General features: G+C 39.1%; 1 non-coding gene across 1 annotated transcript; it reads left to right on the forward strand.

The window, feature by feature from the left end:
* The first annotated feature begins 14,121 nt into the window (after positions 1-14,121).
* Positions 14,122-14,228, forward strand: LOC141604414 (small nucleolar RNA R71). Its single transcript, XR_012526115.1, has one exon. It is a non-coding gene; the product is annotated as a small nucleolar RNA R71 (small nucleolar RNA).
* Positions 14,229-14,731: the final 503 nt, after the last annotated feature.

Here is a 14,731-nt window from a genome sequence, read left to right on the forward strand (position 1 = left end):
TTTTCAATATCAGAAAAGCACTCCTTATTGAGAGCTTTCAGAATAGGCTTCATAACTTTAAGCTTTTTTATAATTCCAAACATCTTAGCACCCTGATAGGACATGGACCAACTATCAGATACAAAAGCTTTGAAATTTGGTGCAGCCCCCCACTTGTTAAAGTACTTAAAACTTTTCCTACCATGAATTTCAGTATTCCTATCCATAATTGTGCAAGGACAGTGATCAAAGAGGCCCTCAGGATGGAAATGAGCAACTCTCCAAAAAGATCTAACCATTCCTGATTCCCCATAGCACGACCAAGTCTACTATACACCCTATCCACAGGAGTTTGCTTATTTGACCAAGTAAAAAGAGCACCAGTAGCAGCAATATCTTCCATACAAAAAATAGAGACACAGTCCTGAAAGTGCTCCATCTCAGCATCAGGGTGTTTCCACCCAATCTTTCAACTGGACTGAGGACAGTATTGAAATCTCCTAGCCAAAGCCAGAGAGCAGTGCATTCCTCGGAAAACTTCTTCAAGAAATTCCACAGATCAATTCTTCCATTAAGATCATTGTAAGCATAAATAACAGTGAGATAAAATCTCTTATCATCAGTTTGGGATTGAACCAGCATATGAATATATTGTGCACTATATGATAAGAACTGAATATCAAACTAAGTAGGCTTCCATAGCACCCAAATTCTACCACCCCTATGCCAACTGCAGTTAGTTGAGACACTCCAACCATCACAAATAGAGGTACTCTTCTTCAAGAGGCTGCCAGGTTTCAATTTTGTTTCAAGCAAACCAAACAAGCCCACCCCATTATTGTGCATAAACCATTTCACCACTTTCTGCTTATTCAGGTCATTCAGACCCCGTACATTCCAAAACCCCAGACTATGCATTGATATCAGGGTCAGGGGGGTCCTTTACACTCTCTACCACTCCCCCCTGAGTAGCAGAGTTACTCCTCAAAGCATCCACAAATGTATATGGACTGAATTTCCCAGATAATCTGACTCCAACAATCCCATCCTGCCTGTTCAGATGCATTATGTGCTTAGCAGGAGTGGCCTTGACTACAGGTGTAGCTCTAACAATAGCCAAGGGAGGGAAATTGGCAGGTAACAGGGATGGAGGGGTAACAACATCTTCTGGCTCCTTGAGTGCCTTTTGCAATGGCCTCCAAACTTTCTGCAGTTTTGGAGGAGCTTTTATAGAAGGAACCTTAGGCCCCCTCTTATCAGGCTTCCTACATTCAGCAGAGTTATGCCCAATCCCATTACAGCTTGAACAGGAGATAGGTCTCCATTCATATTCAACTTTGACAGTCACCAAGTTACCATTCTCATCTAAAAATTTAACCTTTTCAGTGAACTCCTGATCCATAGGTAATTCAACCATAACCCTAGCATAACTAAGGCGAATTTTACCCTGAGTGTCACCATCCATTTTAACAAATTTACCTACCAGACCAGCAATTTTAGATAAACAATTGCCCCAAAATTTTAGAGGGATACCATACAACTTGACCCAAACTGGGACAACTGCAACCTTTTCCTTAACTAACTCCATATCTGGTACCCAAGGCTAAACAATAACAGGTTTATTGTCAAACATATAATAACCAGAACGAAGTAAAGCATCTTTCCTTGTTTTCTTAGACAATCTAACAATGAAAACCCCATTATCAAGGAACGAAACCCTATCTATACCAAACTGCTCCCAGACATTGTAAACATAATTCTCAACGATATCCCAAGGTGGGTTAGCACCGAGAATGTAACATATAACAGAATGGTTCCAGAATTCTACCTCAGGTTTGATATTCTCTGTTGTAAACTGAAGCAGTTCAGACGTGTCCTCTTCTTCCAAAATTGGTTCCATAACTGGGATATCCTTTCCACCATGCCTAACAGACCAGCTATCAGTTACAACTGTCTCTCCTTCAGACAAATACAGGACAGGAATACCCTGAATATCATTCATTGCTCTTGTTCTACCAGTATCTGATGGTGAAGGACGAGGAAAGCTACCACCTTTAGGACCACCATTAGTTGGAGATTGCACTACTGAAGCTTTAGCTGAATTTGGAGAAGATTTAGTGATTGAACGTAAAGGAGTAAAGCGATTTTGTGAATTTTTGAACGCCGTCATAGTTATTGCAGGTAGAAGGAAATTTTAGGTCATGAATTTTAGAGCTTTTTTCTCTCTAGGTTTCTCTCTCATCTCTCTTGTTAATTTTGTGTTTTTCTTTGATAATGAATGATTTATTATAAATACAAGATGTTGTGATTTATAATTGGAAAAATATTTTGGCACAAGTAATTATGAATTACTAAGTCGATTTTGTATATGACGTATTTTTATTAATGCGTTTATTTTTAATATGTTAAAAACACATAACAATTTTATGTGACATGTGACATGTGACAAATTGACAAATTGACAAAGATTAAATGGAATCCATTTTATCTCAATATGACCGAAATAATGGGGTGTTTTAGGAAATTATTATGTTAATTATATTAGTGGTAAACATAATCATATTTGCCTAAAACTAGCCATGCAAGCCTACTTGTTTTTGTGAAGGCAACCTTGCTCATGCATTGGCCCTTTGACCCCCTCCCTCTACCCGGTTTTGAGAAGGAGAAAACCATGGGGTTTTCCTCTAATTCTTACTTTATACACTACATGAAATGTTAGGGTATTTATTCATTCATTCAACAATCAAAAATAGAGTTTTTAGAGAGATAAAAACTTCTTCTTCCTCTTTCGTTCTCTTAGCCGAAATTAAGAGAACCAAAATAAATATTTTGGGTCATTTTATGTAAATTAATATTGTTCTAGTAATAATAATATTAATTTTGTTAAGAGATTACCTTGGGTATAAATACTTGGGAGGGATTCTACACTTGAATCCTTGTTCTTCCATTTTGGAGTGCTTAAGAACAAGTAAGAAGGAGATCTTACTTGTGCCCAATAATTCGAAATATCAATGTAAGGGTTGATGATTTCTTCCTTATTTTCTTTATTGTTTGCATGCATAAGATCAACATTTAATTTTATGACTAAATTAAATCAACACATATATGAATATGTCAAGTAATAGGATATAGATTTCTAACAGCTATTACCGGTAGAGAGTTTACATCTTATCATGATTGTCGTGCTCTTTTTGTCCATCATCCGGGCATAAGAGTATGGCACAAGGTTGTTGGGCATACTTTGATTGCTAGGAAGGGAACAAACCATTTCACCGAACTTGACTTTATTTATCTCGAGTCGACCTTGAACATTGGAAGAGAGTTCACCAAAAATTACAACATTCTTCAACTTTTGATTGAGAGGTGGCTCAAAGTCGATCATGGCAAAGAAGGCACGACCTTTATTGTTAATGGAGGTTTGGTAAATTATTTGGCAAAACAGTTCAACCGGAACTTCAACAAGGATAGCACCTATAAACCGGTTAAGGGAGGCTATATCATTGATCTAGCCATCATGGTTCAAAAATTCAAATGGGTCACGAATGATACTCTTGATGACAAATTTGGGTGGTTAACAAAAGATGCTAAATCCTTCACATTGCCAAGCAAGATTTGCCGATTAAATGTTCATAGGCCAAACTACCTTCTCCCACTCTCCAAGGAAGCCGAGTATATTATACAACACCAAGGGGAAGACATTGCCGAGCCCTCCTCCTCCATTATCACCCCACCTTACCCATTCACCTACCATGAATTTTAACCCGAAAATGTTAAGGCGGGGAATGACTACTTGACTCTCTTGATGAAAGAAATGAACAAGCAAGCTTATGAGGATAGAGTCAATGCTTATAAAGCACAATATCCGCCTCTCCTACATCTTGCTAGGCAAGGACTTCTTAACCTATCTTGTCCTTTGCCTAGTTGGGTGGATAAGGAAACCTTCTTTCCTAGTGCTTCTAGAGGTGATAGCTTGGGTGAAGAGGAGATGGTTATTGTTGAGAGTGGTGTATAAGAAGGTGAAGAAAATGAAGAAGAAGAAGAAGAAGAGGGTAGTGAGAAAGAAGAAGGAAGTTCAAGTGAAGGTGGTGAAGCCTCCAGATCTATGGAGGTTGATGATGATTCAAGTAAAGTTGGTGATAATGATGGAGATGATAGTGATGACGCCATGGGCAAAGATTGAGGATTAGCAAGCTCTTGGGAGGATGCCACATTACCTTGTGAGTTTCCTACACCTCTTCTAAGGTTTGTCTATTTCTCTTGTTTTTCATATAATTTTTATCTTGATCATAATTTGGAGTTCTAGCATCATCTAGAGGACTCACACCTTGGTCCCATTGAGGTGTTTCTTTTATTTTTCCCATATTCAAAATCCAAAATGACAATTGTAGTTTCATGCATAGCATCCTTATGCATGAACTCCCCCAATTTTTGACATTAGAAATAATGTCTATTTTGGTTTGGGGAAGTTTATGCATATGCATTGGGAGCTAATCTAAATTATTCTCTCCAACATAACAAAAATCATGCATCATACAGCATAGCTTAGTTTGCATTCACTCTTGTTTATATGTCATATAATTTGCATTTAGCTTAGAAATCATGGTTGGAAGACTTGTGAATTGGGTAGCTACAAACAAGGAGTCCTTGTGGGTGAAATGGGTGAATGCTAACTATCTGAAGGGGAGGGAATGGCAGGAATATGCTCCAACAAGTAACTCCAGCTGGGTGTGGAGGAGGATATGCAGAGTGAAGCAGAGGCTAGCAGCTGGGTATTTGCAGGGGACATGCCAGGTGCAACCATCTGGGTACACTCTTGCTGGCTGTTATGAGTGGCTCAGAGGTACACAACCCAAGGTGGAGTGGTCTAAAGCTATTTGGGATAACTGGAGCTTGCCTAAGCACAGGTTTCTGGGATGGCTCATTGCTCACAACTCGTTGCATACAAATAGCAGACTTATGAGATTTGGGATGGATGTTGATGGACAGTGTGTCCTCTGTGGGTTAGCAGAAGAGACGCAACAGCATTTATTCTTTGCGTGTGCCTACAGTAGGAGAGTTCTACAGGCTGTGATGGATTGTACTGGTTTAAAGCTCCCTGAGGTTGACATTTTGCATTGGTGTGTCCATAATCCTGGTTTGAAAGTTCAGCGAGGGGTGAAGATTGCTTTGGTTATGAGCATTTTGTATCAAGTATGGCAGCAAAGGAACAAATGTAGACTTGAGCAAGTTCTGATGAGGCCTATGTGCCTGGCTAAACTGATCAGTGAGGACATGAAGAAGAGAATAAGGGAAAGGGACAAGAGTAGGATGACTACACATGAGCTAGATTGGTTAGGAAGTTTAAAATTTATTTGAAGTTTTGAAGTGCTTAGCCTTTCTAGTATGTAATTGACTCCATATTTTTATATATAATATACTCTCACATTTTACCAAAAAAAAAAATAGAAATCATGCATTTTCATATAACTTGCATAATTTCCTATCGTATTGGCCATTGAGGACAATGCCCATACTAGTGTGGGGATGGGAAATTCTAACATGCCTTTTTAAACAAAAATGATAAAAATTGAATTTTTTTGAAAAATACAAAAACATGTCTTTTAATTTCATTAAAACAAAATCCATAAAAATTTGAAAAATCCAAAAATCCAAAAACATGTTCATTTCCTTTGTAATGTAGTCTTGTATATATTGTTTTGTATATATTGTGTTTGTTTATCCTTTTTCACATTGATCGACTACGCCACATCCGAGACATGAGGATATTGTAGACCGCATGGTATTATCTTTCCAATCTCCTTTTTCCTCTTTATGTTAATGACTATGTGGCTTTATTTTGATTGATGCGGTATAAACAATGTAATTATAGGATTGCATTTAGATTATTTGGCATACTAGTTGGTAGAAGAATATGTATTAGGTTGTATAAATGTTAGTTGCATCATGGCATATAGTTGCATTTAGGAAAATTTTTGCGAAAGAATTTATTTGGGAAGCTTGACAAGTGTATATAAGCCCTTGTAGATACTTTTTCTTCTTAAGACTTTGCTTGTTAGAATACTTGTAAAACACCCTAGGATGTGTCATGCTAGTATCCTTTGACCCATGGATCAAGGCCTAGTCAAGAGTACCTTGTGGTGTTGATGGGACGTTTTTCGTGTTCACAATTGAATAGATGTTGTCGTTGGGTCACGTCCGAATCAAAACACAATTTATAGCTTCACAAACAACTCTACAATTAGTAAAGAGGCAAGTAAAGGTCGGATCCCAAGGGACGAGAATTGAGATGAGATTTCTATTGAAACTAGTGGTGTCTTAGGGGTGTCACAATTTGGGTTGATGTAGAAGGTCACTAACTAAATAGCAATGAAAGTAAATAAGCAAGATGAAATAAAAGGGTTGTAAACAATTGATAAAAAGCACTAGGGTGTCATGGGGTCATAGGGGAATCATGGGAATTGATCATACAAACATGTTCTCAAATTATAAGCAAGCAATTATTGTTGTGATGGATTGAGTTAGGTTATATCTTACAATCCTAGGAAAGTTTGGGTCCCGGAGCCGAATCGATTAGATTGTACAACACCTACAAATCGACTTAGTCTTCCCTACTCAACAACATGCATGGTCTAATGAGACTCGAGTTGGTTTATGTCTTACAAGTCTCATTGAAAAGATAGGTGATGGGTAAAAAATGCAAGGATTCATAGGCTCACATTTCATCAAACATAACATGTGCATGAGTTGAGATCAAAACAAGCAAGCAAATAAATCATGGAAGCATATTAATTTCAGCATGAATCATTCCCCATGTTGGTTTCCCCTAATTACCCATTAACCCTAGCTAGGTCACTACTCACTCATTATCATGTTGATCATGCTAGCAAGGTTGTCAATCATACCAACAAAAGGAAATATGATGAATAAATGAAAGTAATTAACAATAATTAAAAAGGGATTAAGAGAATTATACCTACTAATGATTCCAATAATAAAGCAAAGAATAAAAGAAGTACTTGATGCTTGATTGAGAGGTTGTCAATCTCCCAATAATAACCCAAATAATCTTCAATTACCCAAAATAAAGGATGAACAAAAGAGAGATTAAGGAAATAAAACTTGTATTAAAACTTGATTAATTGTTGATTACAAAACTAAAGAAGGATTTGATTGATATTAACTACTCTAATAATTGATAAGAAGAACATGCTCTTCTAATTAGACTAATGGGGTATTTATAGTAGAAATTAGGTGGATGCATTAGGGTTAACTAAGGGCTAAACTAGTAATTACACTTTTTAGATTGAGCAGGGAGGAGCCGGTATTTTTCGAAGGAAGGGCTTCTTTCTTTGTAGCTTGGAGAAGACGAAATTTCGCTGTACTGGAATCCGTGCGTATTGGAGTCGGGACGGGCGGATTCAGGCAGGGGAAGATAGGCGTCTTCAGGGGAATCCGGGCAGATTCTGTGGCTGCTGTCCGGGCGTCTTTGAAGGAAGACGCACGGATTGTGCTTGTGGAGGACGGGCGGATTGTGGAGAAGCCGCACGGATTGTAGCTCAGCATTGTTTCTTCTTCTTTTCTTCCCTTTTCTTCATAAAATCCTTGGGGATTTCCTCGGGGATGCAAGGATCCTTTCTCAACATTGCTCATCTACTATCATATGTACAAAGGCCTTATAATCTTGTCTCTCCTTGATGCTTGGTCATTGAATTCAATCAATTTAGTCTCGTTTTGCCATGAAAATGCAAGATTTGCACTCCTTTCCTCCCAAGGGATCAAAATCTCAAAGAATATGCAAAATAAAGAACTAAAGACAATAAATGACCCAAATATGCACTAAAAGCATGGGAACAAGGCTAATTCGGGGGCTAAATATGCGCTAATTATGGTCACATCAAATATCCCCAAACCGAACCTTTGCTCGTCCCGAGTAAAGAGGTGACAAAGACTAGGACCATTATTTAAACTAACCTAATAACATAGCCGATATGAGACAATTAGCGGGTCTCACTCCGCCCCTTCAACCCACAAAAAGACAACCATGAGGTAGGATGCCTTCTTGCAAGGCAAGGTGGGTCTTGCCAAAATGGCGACACATCCAAACATTAAGCACACAAAATCAAATAATGGATGCAGCTACAAAAGGAATAGCCACTTTCTCATCAAGTGGCGGAGGCAACTAAAAGAAAACAAATTTAAGAGCATATAATCCTTCACAAATACTAGTTCAACAAATTACTAAGGCTAAGAGGATGGCACTAAATCACCTCCAAATGGTATTAAACTAGACTACTTTCGTCCTCAATTTCCAAATTTTTTCGTCAAGGGCGATCGGATGGTGGTGGAATGATGATCCCTATGATGCTAGTAGCATATGACATGACAAGTCTCGAATTCTCTACGAAAGTAAAGGTCATGGATCGTCCCAAGCTCGACAAACTGGCTTGACAAAAAGGCTTTTTGGGAATGAAATGCTCAAATCTTTATAAACAAAGGGTGGATATGACTAGTATTCAAAATTTGACCTCATTCAACTTTCACATTTCAAAAATTTAAGATGGGGTTTGTCCCTTCCGGGCTAGTGTCCTTTGCTTTCGCCAATCGCTTATTGGGCAACCGGTTAACCTCAAGACAATAACTTTTCGGGGTGATAGTCACTCTGTCTCTGGGCGGTCGAATTCACAATCGAAGGGGTACGCCTCCATCAAAACAACTAAATTTCTCAACATTTCAACATTTCATAACATTTTAGGTTTCCTTGGCATTAAATTACTTCCACATAACAAAATTTTCGAAATGAGCACTTCAAGCTTATTGATAGAAAATATTTTTGGGTTGCCTTACCACAAGGTCAATCAAGGTCACCTAGACAAGTTAACCAAGTCCACATCGCATCACGGGGTTGGATAGGTGACTCACATGCAAACCCTTGACTAGGCTTTGGATCATGGGTCAAAAGACAGTAGTATGACACAATCTAGGGTGTTTTACAACCATTCTAGTACGCAAAGTCTTAAGTTGAAAAAGTATTTGTAATGGCTTAGTTGCTCTTGTCAAAGTTCTCAATTAGGCACTTTTTCAAAACTTTTTATCTAAATGCAACTACATGCCATGATGCAACTATTATATACATCCTAATGCAAGTGATTCTATCAACTAATATGACATATAAACTAAATGCAAGTCCTAAGTTCACATTGTTATACCGCATCAATCAAAATAAAGCCACATAGTCATTAACATAAAGAGGAAAAAGGAGATTGGAAAGATCATACCATGCGGTCTTCATGATCCTCATGTCTCAGATGTGGCGTAGTCAATCAATGTGAACAAGGATAGAAAAACACAATATATACAACAATATATACATGACTACACTACAAAAGAAATAAACATGTTTTTGGGTTTTTCAATTTTCAAATTTTTATGGATTTTCGAAATTTTTCAATTTTTTGGATTTTTGAATAAAAGTTAAGTTAGAATTCCCCATCCCCACACTAATATGGGCATTGTCCTCAATGGCCAAAATGATGGGAAATTATGCAAACATGATGCATGATTTCTACACTAAATGCAAGCTACACTACATGATCCATGGTTTTTGTTTATGACGGAGAGGATAATTTAGATTACCTCCCGTTGTGTATGCATTGACTTCCCCAAACTGAGTTAGACATTATTGCTAATGTCCTAAGGATGGGTGTAGTTCATGCACACACTATGCAATGCATGAAACTAATTTGTCATTTTGGATTTTGAAAGGTGGGAACAATAAAATGAGAACACCTCAAAAGTACCGAGGTGTTAGTCCTCTATGGTGCTAGGACTATTCCAACAATGATCAAGAAAAATAATTAAAACAAAGAGAGGAATAGATAAACCTTGAGAGGGTAGGAGCCTCCAAAGCTTGCTAATCTTCCATCATATCATCACTATCATCATCTTCCTCATTAGAAGTGGTCTCATTGCCACTTCCCTCTTCACTCGCTTCTTCACCTTGCTCATCATCCTCTTCTCCTTCTTCACTTGCTTCCTCATCAGTGTTATCATCAACCTCTTCATTACCAACAACCTCATTATCACCCGGAAAAACCCTAGATGTACTCGGAAAGAGGACTTCTCTATCCGCCCAACTAGGCAAAGGACATGATGGGTCAAGTAGTCCTTGCCTAGCTAAGTGTAGGAGGGGTGGATATTGAGCTAATTAAGCATTTTCCGATCCTCGAAAGCTTGCTTGTGCATCTCTTGCATGAGAAGAGTCAAATAATCATTTCTTGCTTCAACACCTTCCGGCTTGAACTCTTGGTACTCGAAAGGGTAGGGTGGTGTGACAATGGAAGAGGAGGGCATTTCAAGTTCACCCTTTTGTTGTCGGATAATGTACTCGACCTCTTTTGAAAGGGGAAGTAGATAGTTGGTCCGGTGGACACTCAATCGACAAATCATTGAAGGCAAAGTGAAAGATCTAGCCTCACTAGTGAGCCATTCATACTTGGTGTCAAGAGGGTTATGGGCAACCCACTTGTACTTGTGAATCATAGTATGCATATCAACGAGATGACCACCCTCTTTCGCCTCACACTCTAGTTTGCTCAAGGACACCCAACGTATTTAAGGTATCTTCACAAATAAACTTGGTGGATTGAAATGATTTCCTAGCAAACTTGGCAAAAGTGTCCCTATGGGATTTGGAAATGAAAATTACCTCCGGATAGTTCGAAAGTTGAGCAATTTCTGGAGTAGTAGATGTTGTTGCTTCCATGGGAGGTTGTTGTTGTTCCACTTCCAAGTTTGGGTTTGCTACCACCATAGCCAATGCTTTCTTTGCTTGAAGACTCTTTTGCCTTAATGAAAGTGTCTTTGCCTTTGGTGCCTTTGCCTTTGTTGCCTTTGTGGCTCCCTTAGTCCTTGCCATTGATGAATAAACCAAGAAAAGAGTGAAAAATCTTCAATTTCTAGTGCACCCAAATCGATTTAAAGGTGAAAGGCTTTGCCTTTATGAATTCAAAAATCGACTCAAAGGTTGAAGATTTTGTGCTTGGTTTTGATTTTTATTGAAAAAGGAGTGATTGATTTGTTGTTAAAAGGATGTTTTGATTTGATTTTGGTGAATGTTGTTGAGGAATTTTGTTTTTGTGATGGAGGGGATGAGGGTTTTGGAGTTTATGAGTAGTGTTATGAATGAAGGAATGAAGAAATGAATATGGGAGGGAGTTTATAAAACCCGAAAATTTTGAACTGCAGGGGCAAGACGGGCGGATTCTGCTCGGGACGGGCGGATTCTGCCTTTTCTAGGTTGGGAAAAACTCGCCTAAATACGGGTGTCTTTCAGTGAAGACGCTCGGATTTGCAAACATGGGACGGGCGTCCTCTGCAGAAGACGGGCAGATTCCTTTACAGGGACTTTTCTTGTTTTCCACAGCCAAGAAGACGGGCGTCTTCCCTTCAGGACGGGCGAATTTTTGAAGACGGGCGGATTAGGATGCAGGACGCCCGGATTCGCTTACAGTCAAAAATATTTCAAAAGTTCAGCTCAGAGGGACGTGCGTCTTTTACCCAACACGCCCGGATTGTCTGAAGACGGGCGGATTCTCCTGAATCCGCTCGGATTCAACCCCTTTGTACCCAGATTCAGTTCCATCCGTGTACAATGCATATCCCTTGTCATTCTTCCATTCTTCTTCATATCTCGTGTTCTTCATTGTGGGGGCACTACTAAGGCATGGATAGCCTAGGCAATTGCCATCCCCACACTAAGCTAAAGCACTACACATTAATTGAAATCGTTAGTCCCTCCCTCACTTCTCTCAAACATGATAATTATCTTGATCAAAGTATAAAAATCCAAAAATAACAAAAATGCAATATAAGAATTGAAATGCGAGTTAGGGAGTTAGAAATATTTACAAATGGTGGTTTAGGGAGGACTCCACCAAACTCTCATTCTTGATGAGATGTCAAGGGGGCATGTCCAAGGTGTTGTTGATGTTGCTCAACACCTTGAAAAAGTAATCAAATGCTTGTTCATTATCATGATAGAGGTCTTCAATAGACCTTGGCCCTTGTTCATTCCCCGGCAACGGCGCCATTTTTTGATGGCACGTTTTTCGTGTTCACAATTGAACAGATGTTGTCGGTCTTGATCGATGGCATTACCAATGTAGGGATTAAAAATCCCTTCAAATTCGTCGTCCTAAAGACCACAAACTTCATTAAGTTGATCATTAAAAATCTCTTGATTTGATGGAGACAACTTTCCCATTTCTTTTTCTTGGCCAATAAGGCCATCCTCTTCTTCTTTGCTTGACTTTGATGAGCTTTGCAAGCTCTCCTTGTCATAATTCACTTGCTCTTTGAATGGAGCGTCTTCAATTTTCTTCTTCCATTGGAGTTCCGACTTCTTCCTTTCATCCTTCTGACTATAATGATCGATCATAAAACACGGTTCATGTAAACGGGGAGCTCTCATAGTTTTGTCAAGATTAAAAGTTATACTCTCATCTCCCACCTCTAGAGTGAGCTCTCCATGTTTTACATCAATCACCGCACCCGCGGTGTGTAAGAAGGGTCTTCCTAGAATGATTGGAATGTTGGAATCTTCCTCCATATCAACAATGACAAAGTCCACCGGGATGAAAAACTTCCCAATTCGTACGGGAACATCATCCCATATCCCTAATGGTGTCTTCGTCGATCTATCGGCCATTTGGAGTGTGATATTGGTGCATTTAAGCTCTCCCATCCCCAACCTTTTACTCACCGAGTACAGCATAACACTCACACTAGCCCTTAGATCACATAAGGCTTTGTTGATCGTGGTGTCGCCAATGGTACACGGTATTGAGAAGCTTCCCGGATCCTTTAGTTTTGGAGGTGAACTCCCTTGAAGTATTGCACTACTCACCTTAGTGAAGGCGATAGTCTCAAGTTTCCGGATCGACTTCTTCTTTGTGAAGATGTCTTTCATGTATTTCGCATAGGCCGGCACATGATTGATTAATTCCGTGAAAGGAATCGAGACTTCCAAATTCTTCACAATTTCCATAAACTTTCCAAGTTGGTCATCAAATTTGGCCTTGGCTTGACGACTTGGAAAATGAAGTCTAATCACAATGGGCTCCTTCTCCTTGACCTTGTCTTCATTTTTCTTTGAAATCTCTTCTTTTGATGATTCTCCATCCTTGGAGTTTTGCACAATTTCTTCCTTATCACTAGCTTCCACAACTTCATCCTCAACTTGCTTCTTTGGTGTTTCATACCTTGTACCACTTCTCAAGTGAATGTCACTAACCGTTTCATGTCTTGGGGGATTACCTTGAGGTGGTAATTGCCCCTTTTGTCTTTGTGAGCTTGAGGATGCTAGTTGAGTCAATTGGGTTTCCAACATCTTGGTGTGAGCTAGAATGTTGTTGATGGTGGTTTCCTTTGCTTGACTATCTTTTTTGCATTTGGGCAAAAAACTCTTGTTGATTCTTTTGCATTTGGAGGACCGCTTTTTGAACATCAAAACCTTGGTCATTTTGGTGATTGTATGGATTTTGATTTTGGTAACCTTGGTTTTGGTTGTAAAAGGGTCTTTGATTTTGGTTTCTCATGGGAGGTGGGGTGTATGTTGTTTGAGGGTTTTGAACATTTTGGCTTTTGTATGAGAGATTTGGATGAAACTTGGTGTTTTCATTGTAATAGTTGGAATAAGGGGTACCACTCTTGTATGCTTGGAAAGCATTCACTTGTTCATTTGTTCCCCTACATTCATTTTGGTCATGTCCCAAAGTTCCACAATTCTCACATATCCCACTTGGGATTGATGAGGATGCCGTCATGGCATTAACATGATGCTTTGGTGATTTTGAGGCTTCTTCAAGTCTAGCCATAGCTTTTTCAAACTTCAAACTGATTGTGTCAATGTGAGCACTAAGTTGAGCACCTAATTGAGTAACGGAGTCCACTTCATGCTTTCCTCCTCTAGTAGCCTTGCGAGGTCTACTATATTGTGAGTTATGGACCGTCATTTCCTCAATCTTGTTCCATGTTTGATTGTCATCAACTTCGTTGAACATTCCATTTGATCCCATGTTGAGAATGTTCCTTGAATCTTCATATAAACCGTTCCAAAATTGTTTTACCAAGAACCACTCCCTAAGTCCATGGTGAGGACATGAGCGACAAATTCCTTTGAACCGCTCCCAAGCTTCATACAAAGATTCTTCATTCCTTTGCTTAAAACCCGTAATTTAAGCTCTTAGCATGTTAGTCTTTTCCGGTGGGTAGAATTTTTTGTAGAAAGCTAGAGCCAATTTCTTCCAAGAATCTATTCCGAGAGTGGCCTTATCAAGGCCTATCAACCATTGTTTCGCGGTGCCAATTAGAGAAAAAGGAAATAAGACCCATCGAATTTGGTCTTGAGTTACACCGGTTTGAGAAATCGCATCACAATAGTCACAAAAGGTTTCCATATGAGAATGAGGGTCTTCACTAGGCATCCCCCCAAATTGGCTCCTTTCGACTAATTGGATAAAGGCGGATTTGGCAATAAAATTTCCGGTTAAATGTTGTGGTGTGGGAGTACCATTAGGTAGGTTCTCCTCGGTGGGTACGGAATGTGATGAAAACTTAGGCATTGTAGGTTGATTTTGTGGGGTATTTTGTAATGGGTTTTCCTCACCTTCTCTTGCAAAAAGGGTTGATGAACTCAATAGTTGGTTGAATATCTACAACCTCAGTAATACCTCTCAAATTCCTCCTAGCAAGT

Source organism: Silene latifolia, chromosome 9, assembly GCF_048544455.1.
Source record: "Silene latifolia isolate original U9 population chromosome 9, ASM4854445v1, whole genome shotgun sequence".
Classification (NCBI taxonomy): Eukaryota; Viridiplantae; Streptophyta; class Magnoliopsida; order Caryophyllales; family Caryophyllaceae; genus Silene; species Silene latifolia.